Source organism: Rhea pennata, chromosome 3 (genome assembly GCF_028389875.1).
Source record: "Rhea pennata isolate bPtePen1 chromosome 3, bPtePen1.pri, whole genome shotgun sequence".
Classification (NCBI taxonomy): Eukaryota; Metazoa; Chordata; class Aves; order Rheiformes; family Rheidae; genus Rhea; species Rhea pennata.
In genome coordinates this window covers 39211391-39231666 of record NC_084665.1, presented here as the reverse complement: position 1 = coordinate 39231666, position 20276 = coordinate 39211391, and the positions used below count along the sequence as shown (strand labels likewise).

The 20276-nt window shown below is 39.9% G+C and overlaps 1 non-coding gene across 1 annotated transcript; it reads left to right on the top strand.

Moving 5' to 3' along the window:
- The first annotated feature begins 19937 nt into the window (after positions 1–19937).
- Positions 19938–20010, top strand: TRNAR-ACG (transfer RNA arginine (anticodon ACG)). The gene has a single exon. It is a non-coding gene; the product is annotated as a tRNA-Arg (tRNA).
- The last annotated feature ends 266 nt before the right edge of the window (positions 20011–20276 follow it).

The following is a 20276-nucleotide window of genomic DNA, read 5'->3' as shown; positions in this document are numbered from 1 at the left end:
CTGGTGGTGTGAGGTGCAGCCTTGCCAGACACTACGGCTAGGGCTAGGGTTAGGGTTAGGGTTAGGGTTCAGGTTAGGAGATAGAGCAAGTGTGGAGCCTAATGTGGAGTGTGGCTACAAAGGGCATGCCAGAGGTGATGCGTGTGTTCAGGAAGATGCCAGCCAGGACACATTTTTCCTTTGTTCCGTGAGTATGCCTGGTGGTGTGAGGTGCAGCCCCACTTAAGAATAGGCTTAGGGTTAGGGTTAGGGTTAGGGTTCGGAGATAGAGCAAGTGTGGAGCCTAATGTGGATTGTGGCTACAAAGGGCATGCCAGAGGTGGTGTGTGTGTGCATCAAGATGCCAGCCAGTACAGCTTTTTGTTTGTGCCTTCAATATGTCTGGTGATGTTAGGTACATCCCCTCTGGAAATTTAGGCTAGGGTTTGGGTTAGTGTTAGGAGTTGTTGTGGAGCGTAACGTGGAGTGGCATGCTTCAGGTGATGCTTAGCTGCTGGAATGTACCTCCCTCAACCATTTTTTCCTTTGTTTCAGCACTGAGTCTGGTGTTCTCTGGGTTTAACTGCTCCCTAGATTAGGTCTAGGTTTGGTGGTATCGTTAGGCTTCAGAGATAAATAAAGCGTGGAGCCTTATGTGGTGTAGGGCTAAAAAGGGCATGCCAAATGTGATTTGTGGCTGCACCAGAATTCTACCTATGGCAGCATTTTGCTTTGGCCATTATTTGTTCTTGTGGGCTCAGGTAGTAGCTGCGCCAGTTAGTAGTTCTGTTGTTAGGGTTAGGATTCACAGTAATCTTTGAGCAGAATATGGAGTGTTTTTGAAAAGGTGCAGCTGAAAGTGATGTGAGGTTGTACTAAGATGCTCCCCATGACACATTTTTTCCTTTAGTGCAGCAGTGGGTCTAGTGGGCTCAAGATGCAGCCATGCCAGAGATCAGGCTAAAGTTAGATTAAGGTTAGGATTCAGAGATACATAAAGTGTTGAGGCTATTGTGGATTGAAGCTGGAAAGGACATGACAAAGTCGATGCATAGCTTCTCCAAGATGTTTCCCAATGACAACTTTTTCCTTTGGGACAGCAATGGATCTGGTGGGTTGAGATGAAAGTCATGCCAGAGGGTTACGTTATGCTTAGGAGATTGATAAAGTCTTTTGCCTCTTGTTGGGTCAAAGTGCAAAGTGCATTGGAAAGGAGATGAGTGGATGCATGAAGGTGCCTCCTACAACAGCCTTTCCCTTTAGGTCTTCAATGCTTTTGATAGGCTCAAGATTGGCCAAGAATGAGATCTGTTCCAGTCTTACGTTTAGATTTGGGAGATTCAACTATCCTTGATCAGCAAGCGGAGTAGGGTTGGAAAGGATGTGCCAAAAGAGATGTAAGGTGTACTAAGATACTTCCCATGATAACTTTTTTCCTTTGGTTCAACAATGGGTCTGATGGTCCCAGGTTGCAGCCATGCAGAAGATTAGGGCTAGGGGTAGGATTAGTGTTGCAGTTAGGAGATATATAAATCCTTGATCACCACGTGGAGTGAAGTTGTAAGGGGCATGCGAGACTGCACCACGATCCCTCCTACAACTTCTTCCTTTGGGGCAGAAGTGGATTTGATTGTCTCAGGGTTTGTCCATGCTGGAGAGTACAACTAAAGTTAGGGTTTCAATTAGTCTTGTGTTTAGATCTTGGAGAGAACTAAAACCTTGAGATCCAGATTGAGTGCTACTGCAAAGGGCAGGCCAAATAGGTTTCAAGGCTGCATCAAGATCCCTCCCATGACTATTTTTTCCTTTTGGCCTGCAATGGGTCTGGTGGGCTCAGAGTCTGCCAGGCAGAGGTTAGGGCTAGGTATAGGATTAAGGTTAGTGTTAAGGTTTTGGAGATAGATAGATCTTTGATTCTCGCATGGAATTAGATTGCAAAGGGCATGCCAAAGGAGATGCAAGGCTACACCAAGGTGCCTCCCATGACAAATTTTTCCTTTGAGCTAGCAATGGGTATTGTGGGTTCAGGTTGAGATCTTGCCAGAGTTTAGAGCTCGGGTTCAGCTTAGACTTGAGTTTAGTTTTAGGATATAGATAAATCCTTAATCCCCATGTGGAGTCGGGGTGCAAAGGGCATACTAAAGGAAATGCAAGGCTGCAAGAAAATCAGTCTCACAACTTTTTCCTTTGGTTTAGCAATTGGTCTGAAGGGCTCAGGGTTTTGCCCTGCTGGAGATCAGAACTAGGGTTAGGGTTAGAGTTAGGAGATAGGTACATCCTGCACGCCCATGTGCAGTGAGGCTGCATTGGGCTTGCTAACAGAGATGCAGATTCCACAAATATGCCTGCCACTACTACTTTTTCCTCTAGTCAATGAATACATATGGTGGTTTGGATTCAGGCCATACTTGTGATTAGGATCTGGACTAGGACTGAGGTTAATGTTACTGTTTGAATGAGGAGCTAGATAAAATCATTGCATTGCAAAGGAGATGCAGGACTTAGTAAGATCCCTGCTTTGACGGCTTTTTCCTCTAGACCAGAAATGGGTCTAATGGGCTCAGATTTAGACCATGCCTGAGATTAGGTTCAGAGCTAGGAGTAGGAGAGATATGAAGGTTTGGGCCCCATGTGGAGTGGGGCTGTAAAGAGCAGACCGAAGGAAATTCAGGACTGTGCTAACACTATTCCCTGAGAAACCATTTCCTCTGTGCCCTCAATAGGGCTAGGGGTCTAAAGTTTTCACCAACATTTTATGTATATTTATATGTTGTAATATATGATTTTGTTTCATATATAATAAATTTAAAATCTGTATTTGTACTTTCTGATTATTATATTTGCAGTCCCTGAGGGTTTATAGTACCTTGCCATCCTGGGTAACAATCATCTTCATTCCTATAATGAGTTGCACCTTAATAGTACTTCTCATAAATTTATTCAATGGACACATACATCAGAGTGATGATTTATATCCTGGTTGTTGATCAATGACGTCGTACATTTGCTGCTTTTTTATAGAGTAGATGGAGCATTTTGGAGCTGTGCAAGTGCATACTGCATTGAGTGCTTTATACTCCCTGCCAACTATTCTTTTTCAGCCTGAGAGTATTTATTCTCTAGTTCAGTTGTGGATTTTGCAGCAAAATATAGCTTAAATGAGCTCCTCTCGAAACTGCTGCTGCAGATCTCCACATCTGTCTAAACTCTCTTCATAGACATTGTCAAAAATGGAGACAGAATCAACCCTGATGGGTAAGTTCAAGACTTGAGCTCGTGTTTCGATCTAGCCTCATTTCATCCACTTAGCTTAACTTTTGGCTTTTTCTTTAACCTGGAGTGAGTGATCTGACTTCCCTAGTAGGGAAACAGCCACGCAGGAGAACATGCTGGTGTTTGATTTCTGTTCTTCAAAACATTATGGAGAAAATGGATTCAAATCACTTGGTTTGGAGAATACAGGCCCAAACACAAGCAGAAGCTCAAACATAGAGCACCAGTTCATCTGCTGTTGATATTCATAAGATCACCATTTTTGAGGAAGTGGGCACTGTGAGATCACCTCTCAATTTATCTGGATGTTTCTCTCAGTCAGATAATGTCTCCTAAAACTGAGAAGCTATTGGAAAAAACTCACATAGCAAATGTTGTAGAAAGCTATTCAAAATACACTCTCACAGTTACCTGGAGTACAGTGTAATACTCTTTGTACTGGATAAGTAATATGTTGCAAGTAGCCACATACTATGCTCTGTTCCTGTCTTCCTGGACCCTAAAGGTGGCAGCTTCTTATGGCAGCTTGTAGGAGAGCATGGGCTTGGAGCAAGCTCTAAACATTTAGGCTCCCTTTAGATACATTTCTTTTCTGGCTGCCCAAAGTTATTTATCCTCCCTAATACAGCCAAAACATTCAAACTCATTTTTGCACTTGACCCTTTTCTTTAGCAAGTCTGATTTCCTCCTATTTTTCCGTGTGCTGGAAAAGCATGCTTCACATTCCATCTCTATTTTCCTGTGCAGAAGTGTCATCCATTACTGTGTCTGTACTTTTGTGTCCCTACTGGAACATCTCTATTCTCAACACATCAAATATGTTGAAAACATCATCTCCCAAATGAGACCATGAACCTGGGACAAAAAGTTCAAACTGAAACATAGGCTGTTCAATAAAAAGTTGGACACTTACATCAAAGTGGTTGTTTTCAGCAGTGGTAAGTACTTACTGCTCCCACTGAAATCAAACCCAGGAGCTTTTAGATGCCTATTTTTAATATACTTGGAATTTGGCAGTGTGAGTGTACTGCAGTATGTGACGCTGCCTGATGTTTAAGTGTACCTCTAAACCTAAAGTGTAGGCTTCTGAACAACAATAGTACCAAACGTGAGAAGCATAAATCTTTTATTTTTTGCCTCGTTCAGCCATTTAAGGTCCATCGAGATTCTTACTTTGTCACTACCTTTTTGCCACAGGGAAATTCTCATTCATCATCTCAGAGCTGTCCTTTAAAATGCTCACTGATTTTATTCTAGCATTGTCTTCCTTTGCTAGCAGAAGCATTATAGAAGGATCCTAAATGATGCAGCAACACAATGGGGAATAACATCAACTTTAAGTTCAGTGCAAGCTGGCTTATGCTTAAATAGACCAGTACTCCCAGAGATAGCTTGATTTACTTCCTCTGCTCACTAGATCAGGCCTGTCAGATGATTCACATATATTTTGTACTGTGTTGCACTGATAGTGTTAAAAATTTTGTAATATCAAATATTGCAAGTTTTTTGTAGATTAAAGCATCTGTTAAAACAAAAGGATTTGATGGGATAATTTAAAGATTTTTAGATTACTTGATAAAAACTTCACTTTTCAGACTTTAAGCTCTTGAAAAACAGCAAAAAAATTGTAGCTGAATAGAGATTTCTTATATGTATAATCCTGTTGCATTTACAGTCCAGTGCTAAGTGATGGAAGTAAAGATGGCAGAACCTGTCCGTATGCTTCCTAGCCACTCTGTACCATAGCAGCTTTGTGGCAGCATACCACTGCAAAATGCTAGTTGCAATCCAAGCTGAAAATTTTATTCAGTTTATTTAGCAAGAGGTACACAGGAAATCCCTGAAGTAGCTCACACAATTTGCCACCATCATTTGTGTTTTTCTTAGTTCAGTAAAATTAGAGTTTTCCCTGTCCCTGCTGATTTCAAAGGTGTTTTCTATCCTTCTCCAAAATTATTATGTGGAATTTGACGCTGTGAAAGGGAGATCATCTTTGTTGACTAAAGAAATAGATTGTTGAAGGAGCAGGAAACCTAGGTACTCTGAAGGTTTAAGGAAAAGAGATTCTTAATGCAAGATGAGGGTTTTTTTAGACTGCAGTAGGCAGTAGCAGTTTAAATGCATTAAGTGTTTTGGAGAAGGGGGAGTTCAAGTTGCAGGGAGGTGGAGGCTCATGTATCATTTGTGGTAACTTAGATTTAGAGGATCCAGAGGCCAGACCTTTCAAGTCAACATAGTATACACAAATTTGTAAATCTGGATTGTAATATCATAATATATTGAAGATAATTATCTTCTGTAGAGTATATACTGATGACTTACCAGAAATGTGATAAAAGAAAAATGTTTTGCAAAAGAAAAATGAAGTGCTGAAAGGACTGCAAAAATGATAACCTCTGATTTGAATGATTGAATCATTATCCCTTCAATTTAAATAACTTTTCCTCATATAAATTACAAATCAATATTCAGAACACAGGAGATTCATTAATCTTTTCTCCAGTTTGGCATATTGTAAAGCCAATCTATATACCACTTGCAAAAAAATCTTGTTAATAAAAGCACTTCTTCAGATCATCACAGTCTATGAGCTAAGATAAATGTTACAGCTCAGCAGACTATTGTTAAGCATTACTTTGTCCATTCTGAGGAATGATATTGATTTAATTAATTAGACTTCGTTAATGAATTGGAGCAGAACATGATGTTGGTGAGAGATTCATTGTCTCCTACAGAAAACATTTTTTCTAATAGTATTTGCTAACTAGTATTGCGATATTAGCATTTAATATACAGAATGTGAAATATTCAGATGAAACTGACTTATTAGATTCACATTTTAGTATACAGGATTATATTTAATGGTAGTCTCTAGAAAGGTATGATCTGTGGTTAAAAAGAAGAGAGAAAAAAATTAAGAGTATTAGTTTTAACTCTCTCTGACAATGACTTGGTGTTTTTCACCTTCTTCCTTCTTCGTTCTATTTTCACTTGCCTTTTGGGATCTGCATGGTTCTACAAAACGATGTAAGTCTTATATTGTTTGACAACTATTTTGTGTTATAAACACATGCCCTATTCCAAGTCATTAGCACAGAGTGTGAAGTTAGTATTTGAAATTTCCTCATAAATTGTGTTTTTTCATAGCTACATGAATAGAATGTATTCCAATGGACCAATATTAATTTTCTTATTTTTATGGTGTTTTAGATGAATTTAAGAATTGGAAACTTGAATGCATATTTAGTATTTAAGATGAAATGTCAAAGCTAATCACAGTGACTTGACTAACTCAGTTTTAGCTGTGTGACTTCATGTGCCTTAGCAATGAAATGTTTTCTGAGGGAAGATAAACAGAGTCATCTGGAAATTTGAGGCCTTTTAGATGTCTGAAATTAGACACAGGAATGTAAGGCATCCAGTATCACTTTCTTTTTCATTCTACTTCTGTCTTAAAAATACTAGCAATAATGTTATTCAACTCCTAGTTTCCTGCAAATGTGTGAAGAAAGACGTACTTGCATTTTTAGCTGTTTAATATTCCATATTGCCTGTGTGTAGAAAATTTTATTCAATAATCCCACAACAAAGTAAAACATTCAAGCTACTGTGTGAGAAGATAACTTGCTATAGTTTTCTTTTCTTTTTGACTGCATTGTATAAAAATGAAATTTTATTGATGCCTTAATTAGTTTTCTCAGTGTGTGGAGGGGAAGTTTGGTAAGCTATAAACCATTAAACCACCATCTAAAGGCTGCCACAATTAGCAGTTCTGTGAAAAAGGTGTGATGATTATGCAATCACAAGCTGATGAATGGGCATTTTGGGGAAGAAAAGAAAGTGAGAATCTTATTCCTGTGGGAATTATTGGTGTTGGATGACTCTAATGCTGATTTTTTTTTGTTCTTTAATGTGTTATGAAGCTTTTCAAAAAAGATCTTTTAAACTGATTATCTAAGAGGGGAAAGAAAGAAACTTCTAATAATGCCATCACAAATGACAGGACCACAAAGTGTCACATACAAGAAATGCATCAAGAGCAGAAATCTGACGATGTTAGAGAGAGGAAATGTAACTCACAAGTCTTTCAACTGAAATAGCTGTGGTATGTATGTATCTTTCTGGATATGTACCTACAGGCATGTGAAAAAGAGATGCACAAAGAAAACTATGTTGATGTATTCCTAAGTTTAGAAAACGTGCCTTAACAGTAACATTGTATTCCATAGAAATATTTTATCTATTCTTCATAATACTTCTGCATAAGATGCAATTGATAGGCTTATTTTGCTATCACGCTTTGGTCTTAGCATTTGTATTTAAATAAGTGTTCTTAGATAAAATGTCTGTAAATATAAAGCCTATCATAATCAACAAGTTTAGAAAAGTAAGCTCATCTCCCTAAATCTTTGGTCTGAATCATACACTGAAAATTACAAACAATTTCTGTGCCTGTATTTTATGGTTTACATTGTTATCTACTAGTTCTCTTTGATCATATAATTTGCTGAGTATTTTATGATGGCCATAAGGACTAGCCTTTTCACTGTAATTATTCATCACTTTGTTTACTTAAAATATTTCTACTAATTTGTTTCGAAGAGACTTATGTTAATTGCATTCTGAAAATACAGAATATCTAACTTTCTCCATCTTGATTTAATACAGAAGATGAATATGAATTAAACAGTCAGCTTCCGGAGTACACCAAGTTTCCATCTGGGTTTCCGTAGTCTCCTTTTACCTATGTCTGTCACCTCGTAGAATAAGGAAGAAATATTTTTCTGGAGGTATAGAATGATACAATAGGCAAAACAAATTTCCCTTCTTTTGTTTACTGTTCCATGAAGTGTGTTGTGCTAGTTTGTTAGATCTAATCAAAACTCCTTGATGGATCATCCTTCTGGATGAGTGATTTAATTTTAGATAAATTGGGCATTCATATTTACACTTTAAACTAGATGTGGCATATAATGTTCATGGTTTGATCACTGCTCCAGTAAACATAAAGGTTTTTTTATTATTATTTTACAAGCAAGACATAGAGCTGCAAGATTGTACATGACTTGCAAAACAACAAAATAAATCTTACAAAAAATGTCAGTATTCAATAAATTATGCACTTCAGATCAAGCCATGGTAGCATCTTAAATGAAGTATGGCTTAAAGACAAAGTGTTAAAAGGGAAAATTATAGATGTCCAGAGAGTTTCTTTAAATCTATCACTTATCTCCTTTCCATCACTGTAACTGTCATTTTCTCTTTTGAATTTTATTTCTCTTTTTTTTTACATTTTTGCACTAATGTGTCTGAATTATGACAGAAACTGTCATATTATGAATAACTACTAATAAATGTTAAAGAACACGAAATCTCTGCAAACATAATGAATGTTTAAGCTCACATATATAGAATTAATTCTGACAGATTTTAAAAAGTGAAGACTCCTCTTAAACTGAGATTTTTGATTGAAAACCTGGAATCATGTTTACATATAAAATATACATCTAAGTTCTTGCTACTGTAGTATCTAGTGATACGCATCACTAAATTCTTACTTCTGATAAGCACACACTCTGACGTTGACATTCATTTTTTCTTCCTGTGGCTGTAGTTCAATACACAGCCCTTCTGTTCCTTTCACCCCTCTCACTCTAGCATGCTGATACCTTAACGTACTAGACACTTCCACTTGTAAGAAGAAAGTTCATGGCTGAAATATGCGTGAGAGAATATTTCAATAAAGAGAGACTCCCAGGAATCTCAGAAAATGCAGGATTTACATTTTCTTTGGATCAGCATGCAAAGCTTTGCTTACAGTCTCTACCATACCCAATGGCGAGCCTTTTGTTCCATTAGTGGCATTAGTAAATGTCACTTCTCTTAACTGTTGGCATTTCCTGATTTCATTTAGGGTGGAATCAGGAAATATAGATATGCATGAAAATATTTATAATATCTACAATAAACTAATAACAATCTTCCAAGCAATCAAAGTCAGGAAATTCAGACCTAAGCTTCCAAAACCAGTTTTAGTTCTGATGCTTATTTCCACATACAATCATCCTCCTTACAGTGCAAGATCTGAGTCGTGTATCAAGCCATTACAAAGATTTGAGTCATTTCCACCAACCTTAGGATGAATGCCAGATATAGTTCTTTTTAATTCTGAGTAGCATGAAACCTTGGCAAGTTCTCTTTCCAAAAGTAGAAAATGGGAAGAGGGATGTAAAAGTGATTGATGCTTGCTGTGTGATGAGGTAGTTTCAGTGGGCTGTGTTCTGCATTTTGGTCAGTAACTCTTAACTCCATAGCTCTTATTGACAGTATATCATCCTTAGCAGCAGCAAATAGTGTTTCCCGACTGAGCCTCAGTCAAAGTCATACAATGCTGTAGACTGCCTTGACAGCTCATTTGCTTTTTAACCTTGATCTCTTCATAGCAGAGAAATCTGTAGGATTCAGGACCATATAGATGATAAAATTCAGTGGTAGGTACGTGGGGAATCCTGGAGAGTACCTGGTGGTTGAATGTTGATAAAGAACTTAAGTTCTTGAGAAACCTGGTTATAACCGTCTTGGAATTCAAAATCCTTTGGGTTATTAAGTATCTCAAAAATATATAGAGTGGTCTATTTCTTTGGTGAATATATGTTTACAACATTATCTGCATCATAATTTTAATAAATTAATATGTGAAAACTTGTGAATAATGCATTCTTATCTGTCATTTTCTGTAAAAAGTGTAGAGATGACATAGCACAAGACAAACAATTTAAATAAGTGTTTTTACAAGCTGAGTTTGAATTATGTGGCTCACTTGACAGATTTTGCTTACTTCACTGGCCTTCATTATATTCTATATTGTCTTAAGGGCATCCTGAAGTTATGCAGGCCATGATATCCACTGAGAAGTCTAAGAAACTTTGTATTGATTTAAATGGACACTGTATCAGGACCAAGAGGTCTATCAGGTTTATGACTGAGTCTATGAACTTTGCAGTTACCTGATGAAGTTCTTAAAGATGTAGATATTTTTAGCAAAATGACTCAAAATAAACCACCTAATCTTTGTGAAATTATGCTCAGAGATAATTAACTAATGTGACAGCAAGGATAAAGATGCCTAAGAAACATGTTAAATGACTCATCATTGCTTAATAGTTCCTGCATGCATTTCTCAAACTCCAAACCCTATCCTTAAAATTTTCCTGTAAGAAAGGTCTGCTTTTTGTGTTTTTGACTGACTGAGATGTAGAATTAAAGTGATCCAATTATGGGTATGTTTCAGTGGTAATGCTAATTCAGTGCTTCTTTTGAAACTAAGGACATAGTTCATTAAAAAAGAAGAGATTCTCTTAAAGATACTTTAGGAATACAGCAATATGGAACTCTTCCATAAAACATATCTTTATTCCATGCCTGAGGAGCATCTAAAGAATCATTTCTTTTTAGGAATACAAAAATGTCTAATGTCTATGGAAATCAAGTTTTGCTGCATATCCACTGGAAGTTCATTTATAGTTATGAAAGTAGCTTTTAAGGAATGATTTCTGAGATATGGAGTGTGAACAAAAGATGTCCTCGGTCTTTCCTGGATGTAGTGAGTATGTACTGAAAACCCAGAGTACAAAGAAAAAACATGTTTTGGTAAAGCACAAATTCAGTTATTCAAAAGGGAGAATTCCTTTTAATCCATTGACACTTTAAAGGTCAAAACATGGTACTTTATTTCTGTGGAAAATGTTGGTATTTTAGTGACCCATGTTAGTCAAAAACTGCAAGCTGAACATGGGCCAGCAATGTGTCCTCATAGCAAAGGTAGTAAAGGTATCTTGGGCTGTAGTAGGCAGAGCATTGCCAGCAGGTTGAGGGAGGTGATCCTCCTCCTCTACTCAGTGGTAGCAAGCCTACGTGTGGAGTGCTGGGTCCAGATCTGGGCTCCCTAGTTCAAGACAGGTATGGATTTACTGGAATTCAGCAAAGGGCCACAAAGATGATTTGACTAGAGCATTTCTCGTATGAAGAGAGGGACTGTTCAGGCTGGAGGAGAGAAGGCTGGGATCAGGATCTTTTCAATGTTTATAAATACTTTATGGGAGAGTGTAAAGAGGTCATATAAGGCCAGACTTTTCTCTATAGGGCCCAGTGGCAGGACAGGAGGCAATGGCCACAAACTGAAACACAGGAAATCCCAGCTGAACACAAGAAAAGACTTGTTTCTTGTGAGGATGACTGAACATGGAACAGGTTGTCCAGAGAAGATGTGGTATCTCCATCCATATGTCCTTCAAAAACCATATGGACAGGGTCTTGGGCAGTCTGATCTAGGTTACTCTACTTGAGCAGTGGGTTGGACAGTCTCCAGGTGTGGGGTTTGTTAGACACTGAACTAGGCAACTCATCCTTCAACTGAGACTAGAGGCAGGTGTGCTGTGAGAAACACAGAACAAGAACGCAGAATATGAGCCAAGCAGATAACCATGGTGTCTGCTTGTGAGAAAATTGTATCAAGGGACATAACCAATCGCTTTAGTAGCTGGAGCGCGTGCATGTCGCTGTATACCCAATCACTGCGCTGTGTATGTCGCGTGCACAAACCGTGCTTACTGTATCGATATGTATATTTTACCTTCTGATATGGATAAACGTCTTCCGATCAGAACCTGTCAGGAGTCCTTGCAATCAATCCCTTCAAATGGTGACCCCGACGTGATAGGGTCGAACAAGCGCTGACAGGAGCGTCCGGAAGGGACTCCAGCTGAACGAATCGCTCGCAGCAGGACTTCAGCAAGAAGCCCGGGCAATCACCGTTTACAGGTGAGCAGCTGGAGCATAACTATGGGATCTAATCTGTCGACAGAAGAGGAAGCTATCGTTAAGTTGTTACTGCAGATATTAGCTAAGAAAGGTGTTAGTTATGATGAGAAAGTAGTGAAACTTTTACTTAAATGGTTAAAAGCAAAATGGGCCCCGTCCATGGTATCGGCGGTGTTTGATCCTGAAACATGGGAAAATGCAGGTCAGATGGTTTGGGAAGCTGCATCTCGGGGGGATTTGACTGCCTGGGATGTAATGATGACTTGGCATTTGATAACAGAAACTTTGCGAACATGGAAAAAAAAAAGAAAAAAAAAAGAAAAAAGGAAGATGTGAAAGCTCTTAAACTTAAAAAAAAAAAAAAAAAAAAAAAAGGCAGCTGAGGCTGAAGCTGCGAAAGCTCTTAAACTATCGGGGGACCATCCAGCCCCACTGTTAAATGCTAACCTCACAGATTTAGATACGGAATTGCCACCATGGGCGCATTGTGGTCCCCCTCTGCTGCCATCTTTCACGCAGGAGAAAGGGGGGGCTGAGGCACCTTGTCAACCAGAGGCCCCTGCGCTGCCGCCAGAGCCAACAAGGACGGATTTAGGGGGGTTTGACCGCCAGACCCATTGGGCACAATTGCACCATGATGTGGCAGCCGCTGGGGATGACCCGTGCCTGGCATTCCCAGTCCAGGTCCGGCAACAGGGCCCTAATGAGCGCGTTCCTTTTCAGTGGGATTTGATTAAAGAATTACGGAAAACGGTGATCACGTGGGGCTTATCCGCCCCTTTTTCTTAGTCATTGCTAGAAAATGTTCTGATGGGACAGCTCTTAACACCATATGATCTCTGTCAGCTGGCAGCAATGATTCTAACCCCGACACAGAAGCTTTTATGGGAACAAAAGTGGCGAGATTTATGTTATGCTGCTCCTCTGGAAAACTTAGATAGACCCGTCAGTGATCCATGTAAAACTGCTAGGTTGCCGCAGCTCTTGGGACAAACGCCTCTAGAGGACCCGCAGCTTCAAGCCTGTTTAGATCCGCAGGTTTTAAGGCAGTCTGCGTCTCTAGCCTTACAAGCTATGTTAAAAATCCCAGAGACTGGGAAGCCAACTCATTTTTTTATGAAAATACTCCAGGAAGTTGCAGAGCCGTATATGCTCTTTAGTGACCGCCTCTGGGATGCATTAGATAAACAAGTTGATAACCGAGAAGCAAAAGAGGTGCTGATATTAAAGCTAGCAGTAGAAAATGTTAGTATGGATTGCAAAAAGGTCCTGCAAACTATGTCTCCAAAAGCCTCCCTAGTTGAAATGATAGAGGTCTGTAACAGAGTCGGCTCCAACGCTCAAGCACGACCCTGGAAGGGCTGTTTATCCTACCTGGTGTGATTGATGCTGATTATGAAGGGCAGATTCACGCAATGGCATGGACTCCGTCGCCTCCACTGTTTGTGCCCAAGGACACTCGGATTGCCCAATTAATATTGTTTAAAGCTATAGTACCCAGAACAACTAACAGGAAAAGAGGATCTGCTGGGTTTGGCTCCACAGGAGCCCCAGCCATTTTTTGGGCCACTGATTTTGCACAGCAGTGACCAACGCTTTCTGTCACGGTGCATAATACACAGCATCACCTGTTACACATCAAATGTACCATGCTTATAGATACTGGAGCAGATGTGACCGTCATTTCCTTGTCAGATTGGCCAGCTACTTGGCCCACAGTTACACCGTCCGGGGGGCCTGGTGGGCGTTGGTGGATTGTCTAACACCTTGCAAAGCACCTCAACCTCACCGACTAATCACATGGGGCTGAGGGTATGCTTGTGTTTCCACAGGTCACGGGCCGTGATGGGTCCCGGTACAGGCAGTTCGACCCTTCCTGGCCTCGTCCTCCTCGCTGCCATCATCGCCTGCGGTTCAGCATGGCCCTCCGCCTCCCCACGCCCAAATGTTGGGGTCACCCTCGCCAACATGACAGGACAACAATCTTTATGCCTATCACTGGCAACACTGACCAGCCCGTTCACAACATGTCTTGTGGGTGTACCCCTCGGAAGTTGGGGCACGGTGATTGCTCTCTCGTCGCCAGTGAGTGACCTCCTCAATACCTCTCAGACGGCGGCTGACAACTGGGACGGTTGGGTGGCCCATCTCCCGCCCGCCCCTTGGGAGCCACAGGAATTGGACATTTTGGGAACTGTGCGAGCAGATACCTGTCTCGATTTTAATTACACAGGCCAGAACCAGACCACCAAACAAGCTGTAAATGCTATGTTTGCGCTCTATCGCAATGCCACATTTTGGTGCAATTACACAACCAAAAACTGGTCTCATTCCTGATACTATGGTCTTAAACAGTACCCGAGCCCATTGCCAGGAAAAGCGCAGCACTCAGGCTTATGCGGCCGACTGTGCTGATAACCTAGACTTTTGTGATACTGATAAAACCAACTTTTTATTGCTTGTCCAATGACATGGGTGTGATGAGTTTGAGGGCATGCGTTGTATGAACCTGTCCGATCACTCCCATCCCATCTTTACGCAGGTACAGCATCTACAACAATTAACGAGTGAGCTACAACACAGCTCGTTTGGTATTGATAGTTGGCTCTCTGGCCTAGAAATCGTAGGATAGGTGAAAGAACTTGTTAAACTCAGTATTTTAATGTTGCTTGTTATTTGCACTCTAATGCTGCTTATTCACTGCTTATTGCAATGCTTGCGACGCATGATAGAGGGCATGCTGAAGGACGTGTGGCCGCTTGAAAATAAAACGGGGAATTGTGGGGTTTGTTAGACACTGAGCTAGGCAACCCGTCCTTCAACTGAGACTAGAGGCAGGTGTGCTGTGAGAAACACAGAACAAGAATGCAGAATATGAGCCAAGCAGATAACCATGGTGTCTGCTTGTGAGAAAATTGTATCAAGGGACATAACCAATCGCTTTAGTAGCTGGAGCGCGTGCTTGTCGCTGTATACCCAATCACTGCGCTGTGTATGTCATGTGCACAAACCGTGCTTACTGTATCGATATGTATATTTTACCTTCTGATATGGATAAACGTCTTCTGATCAGAACCTGTCAGGAGTCCGTGCCATCAATCCCTTCATCCAGGGATCCTTTCCATCCTCAACTATTCAATAATTCTGTGAAAATTTTTATTTCTCCTCTTGGGTCATGGAATATAGTAGCAAAGGTTTAAGAGAACTTTAGTCTTGTGGTGGCAAGAAAGTGGACAAATAATCATGTGGGTGGAATGAGTGTCTCCTCAGTTTCCATTTCTTGTTATGGGGCTCAGACCTATTTGAAAATCAGTATTAACCTGAAGCCTGAGCAGTATTTATGTATTTTTTGTCCTTTGACCCATGCCATTCTTTATTACTCATCCCAAACTTTACTTCTCAATATCCAAGAATGTATTTTTCATTTATTCTAGCTGTTTCCCTTATGCTTACCCCTATTTTTACAGTCTTTCAGAGAACAGCCTTTGGATTTACTTATCCAGAAGTATATAATGACAAGTAGTGTCTAAAGCTTTGTGTGACTGCACAAAAGTAGTATATATTTCTCAGAGATGGTTGGCTTACAGCACAAAATTCATGGTCTTAGCACACAAAAAAATAAAAGACAAGATTACAAGGGATACAATTTTACTAAATTGTGACTTTGTTAATCTAGCCCACTTGAGAATTGTTCTCGTAGTAACTCACAAAGTGCAATTCATCTTTCCTTTGTTAGACTCACTTTTCTATTAGAATTTAATTCCTATATTTAAGAGGCCTAACCAGACCATGAATCAAACATTTGTATTCTCCAGCTTCTCAAAGAGAAATTCCTTCCTCAAATCTCTCTTTTAGTTTCAGTGTATTAGAAAGCAGAATACTTCAGTAGAAAATAGAATATAATGCCGCTTTTATATAGACTTGGGCACCTGCCACATGGAAGTCTCTCCTGCTATCCCAGGAAAGACTCCTGAGTAGTTTCCAAATCTTTCCTAGAGGCTAGGCATATAGATACATTGCCTAGTTGAACAGATTTATCCTATCATCTCTGAGTATTCTGTCTGCAGACTATAACATATATCTCACACACACTGATCCATGACCTGTTGCTGCAGGACTTACTACTCAATCCATACTTGATATGATATCTTTGTGTAGATTGATAGCTCACCCCACTGTAGCAGTTTTCTTATGGAAGTATCCCTTGATGAGTCACATGCTAGTACCCAAATTGGCAAAGAAATTGTAGTGTGGCCTCCAGTCTGCACTGAGAAGTTGAGAGATGACTGTTTCACCAAATTGCAAAGAATTTCTTCAGTAATGTACCATTCTAATCTACCATAGAGATAGTGGATTGTCTCTTTCCATCTAATACCCTTCTAAATAAAATCCAGAAAATAATCATAAAAAATTTTAGATAGACAGATTGTCTGATAGACCGATGGAGGAAACTGGTAAGTCCAAAAAGTGGATTACTGCAATTATTACAAGTGCTTCAAGAACCGGCGAAATCCCTTTGCAGGCACACTCAAGCTCAAAATTGACTCCCAATAGATGCCTTGAATGTCAAAGGTGCCTCTCATCTCCCATCCAAAAGCAGGCAGGAATCACAGCTCCAAAGAACCAGCATTTGATTTGTTTCCTTGTGGGTTCCTGATACCAGCTTCCAAAATTTATCAACCTGTAATCAGGACTGTTTTTAGCTGTAAAATATGGATAGCAAAAGTTAGGCACAGTAGGGCAAATGCCTTCAGCAGTCTCATAATAACCCTGAGTGGTCTGAAGAAGAGAATATTAGCAAGATGTACGACAACCACAACTGTCACTCCAAACTTTTGCTTTGCAACTCCATAACACAGATAATGATCAAAATTAAAATGGGGGAGAAGGAAATACAAAACCCTGTTATTTTTAGCTGCAGAACAGGATTACCTGCAGGTACCATTTGTCCTCCTATTCAGTACCATAAGCCTGAGTTAACTCTTACTAGCCATCCCTTTATCATCCTAATAAATGGAATTCTTCATAATAATTATTACAAATAGTACACATATTTCTGCACACCTCTTTAGGAAAAAAAAGGATGGGGGGGGAGATATTGTCAAGTATCAGTACTACTCTGGTGCGAGGAGTAACTTTGGACAGAACAGGGAGCAGAAGAGACCTTATTTGAGAGGAGACAGGAGTTAGATGTTGGATTACTTGGTTACTGGGCCCAAGCCAGTAGAAAAATTATGAGGTCTGGCAGTCCTGTGGCACCTGGTCAACACCCTTTTTCAAGACTAGGTTCAGTTGCCTGTAATGTATGTTAGCTTTCACATCACATGTAACTCAGTAGTGCAAAGCAGATAGAGAAACTCTCTGAAGTTTGTACAGTGAGTGCTCTTCTACTACTTACTGCCTCTAAAATCCAGGTGTAAGCTGGGAACCAGTCACATAATGCTCACCTCCCATCATATTCCTGAGTGGTGCAGAAAGAGAGGAAGACCATGGTGTTTCTTAAGGATTCTGGCTCTGCAGCTTAGTAGTTTCTGTTGGGGAACTCGAGATAATCTTAGCCCGAGCATGCATTTTAGAGATGGCAAGGAAAATTGTTTAACCTTCCCTACACTCCCTCCATCTCTATTTCCCTTGCAGTTCGTGGACACAGTGTTGTGGCTTTCTGTTCCCTTCTGTTTACATTCTGCATGATGGCTGGAGTATTCACTTTAAACCCACAGGCTGAGCAGAGACACATAACGCTCTGCTCCCCTCCCTGTCTTCTGCATCCAAAAGCACGGAAAACAAAATAGATGCTGTAAAAATCTTGTCTTCAGACCCATCAGACTTCAGACCCTCCTGTGTCTGACTTTTACCTTACACTTTTTCAAAATGCTGAGTTCTCACAATTATTCTCTTCCAAGCAATTACAGTGTAAGTTATCACTTTAAACAAAGAGTAGCCAACATTATGCTAGGTAGAGCTGTTATGATGGTAACAAGGGAGGCTGCAGTGAAGTCAAACACATTAGCATGGAAGAGTTCAGAGACACAATTCATTAGTATTCGTCTAACCTTCAGATCACCATTTCTGGTCCACCTCTAGGGGCTGTGATATGTGTGGCAGGCATTAAAGATATCAGCTCAAGTTTTCTGAAATCCTTGACAGCAAGAGGAGGTAGATCATATTCTCAGTCCTTTCCCTTGGCTTCCCTCCTTCTTGCATCATTTCTCTGGCAGTGTTGTGCCCCAGACTGTGAGATTCAGAAGAGAAAATACAGTTTTTCCTATGTTGTTAAGATGTGCTGAGTAAGGAACTGCTCACATAAATGAGAAAGAAGAGCACAGTAAGAGCACTGCTAATAAGGACATTGTTCAGCTAATGAAGAATTTAAAAATAAAAATATAATGTAGTTTTGTATTCAGTTGTTCAAAAAGCAGAAGGAATGAACTGAAAATTCATTGTCTGAGTTTGTGCTTTGGAAGTGTTGATAAGGTATGTTAAACAAACTCCAGTTCTATTCTTTGCATTCTGTGATCATTCTGGTTTTAGCAAAAATAATTTTTTTTATAAGTAGCACTGGTCCAAAGGGACATGTGTAGCTTTCTCTAACGAATGTACTGAATTTGAAGCGTTTGTTGTATTACACTCTGCCCTCTTCTTGTTCTCCATCCCCCTTCACTCTCAAAAGCTATCCATTTTTCTAGAGCTGTATGGGAATTACTTACAATACACAAGCAGCTAATTACAGAGGAGGAAAGTCCAGTGAGGTACTGATTACAATAGGAAAAGGTATTTGGCACTGTAATTGTCATGCAATAATTGAGCTAGCTCTTTTCAAGCCACTTGAATACCAGAAACCACCTTATTGATGCTCTGCTTGAGCTGAAAGCGCAGGCGCTTTAGACACAGTCGTGATGTTTCCACTCCTCAAATGAAATAGAGTATGTGGGAGTGTTTCCAGTCCATCTTAGTGCAAAATGAAACAAAGTCACTAATACTTGTCAAAGGTACCATATACAGCTGTTTCAGAAGTGCATGCATGACTATGCCTGTATATACACTGCTTTTTGGCTGAGTTTTCCTGACTTGAAAGCTGCTGTAATGCACCTACTTTTAACTGGTGAGCTAGTTTAGACAGACTTGCCAAGGTATTTCCATATGGCACTATGCATGTACAAACCCATGGGTTAGTTCATAGGTCCTTCAGTATATGATTAAACTATCAATATGTTGCTCATGTCAGCCCTATTTAGCTGCCTAATGATCTTTCTTGTTGCTTTTGGTAGGGTCTGAAATGGATCCTATATGAATATTTACAGTATGGCAATGGTTTTGAAATAGCAAAAGTGTGCCTTTATTGCATGACAAATCAATTTAGCAACCTACTTTGACAGATTTAGTAAATAAAAGGAAAACTAAAGGTTGTTCCTTATATATGAAGTTCCATAATGCATGTGCTATACTACCACATTATCTATTTATAATGAAAATAAAACATTCAGTATCACATAATGGATTAGAAATTGTTTGACAGACACAAGATTCCGTTAATGCAGGAAGCAGTATTGTGACACTTAGCATTTAAATGTTCATGATTATTTTAAGAGAATGATTACATTTGTCACAGATCAGATTTGTCAGTTACATGAAAACAGGAGTATCAGCAAATATGCAGAAGAAAGTTAAACTACAAGGAGACTTAAAGAGGTAACAACTGTAGAATGCAAGAACATGACATGCAGTTGTGAAAAATACTGAGGAGGAAACAAATACTATCAAAAATTAGAAGATGGTTACTCTGAAAGCAGCAGTGCCAGGAAACACCTGGGAATGATAGCAAAAACCAAACTAAATATAAGACAGATGTGCCAGCTGCACGGTCAGGGCCAGTGGCGCAATGGATAACGCGTCTGACTACGGATCAGAAGACTGTAGGTTCGACTCCTGCCTGGCTCAGCGTTTTGGGGTTAGGTTTAGCTCAGTTGGTTAGAGCATGATGCTAACAATGCCAAGGTCGTGGATTCAATCACTGTATGGACTGCTTGTTTGAGGATTGGACTAGATGATCTCCAGAGGTCCCTTCCAACCTTACCAGTTCTATGATTGTATGATCATGTAACCATGCATCCAAGAGAGAAAACGGCGCAGCTTTCATAGCACTGGTGAGACAGTACCTGGAATAAATCATGAGCTTTTGATCCCATTACATAATACTGGAGAAA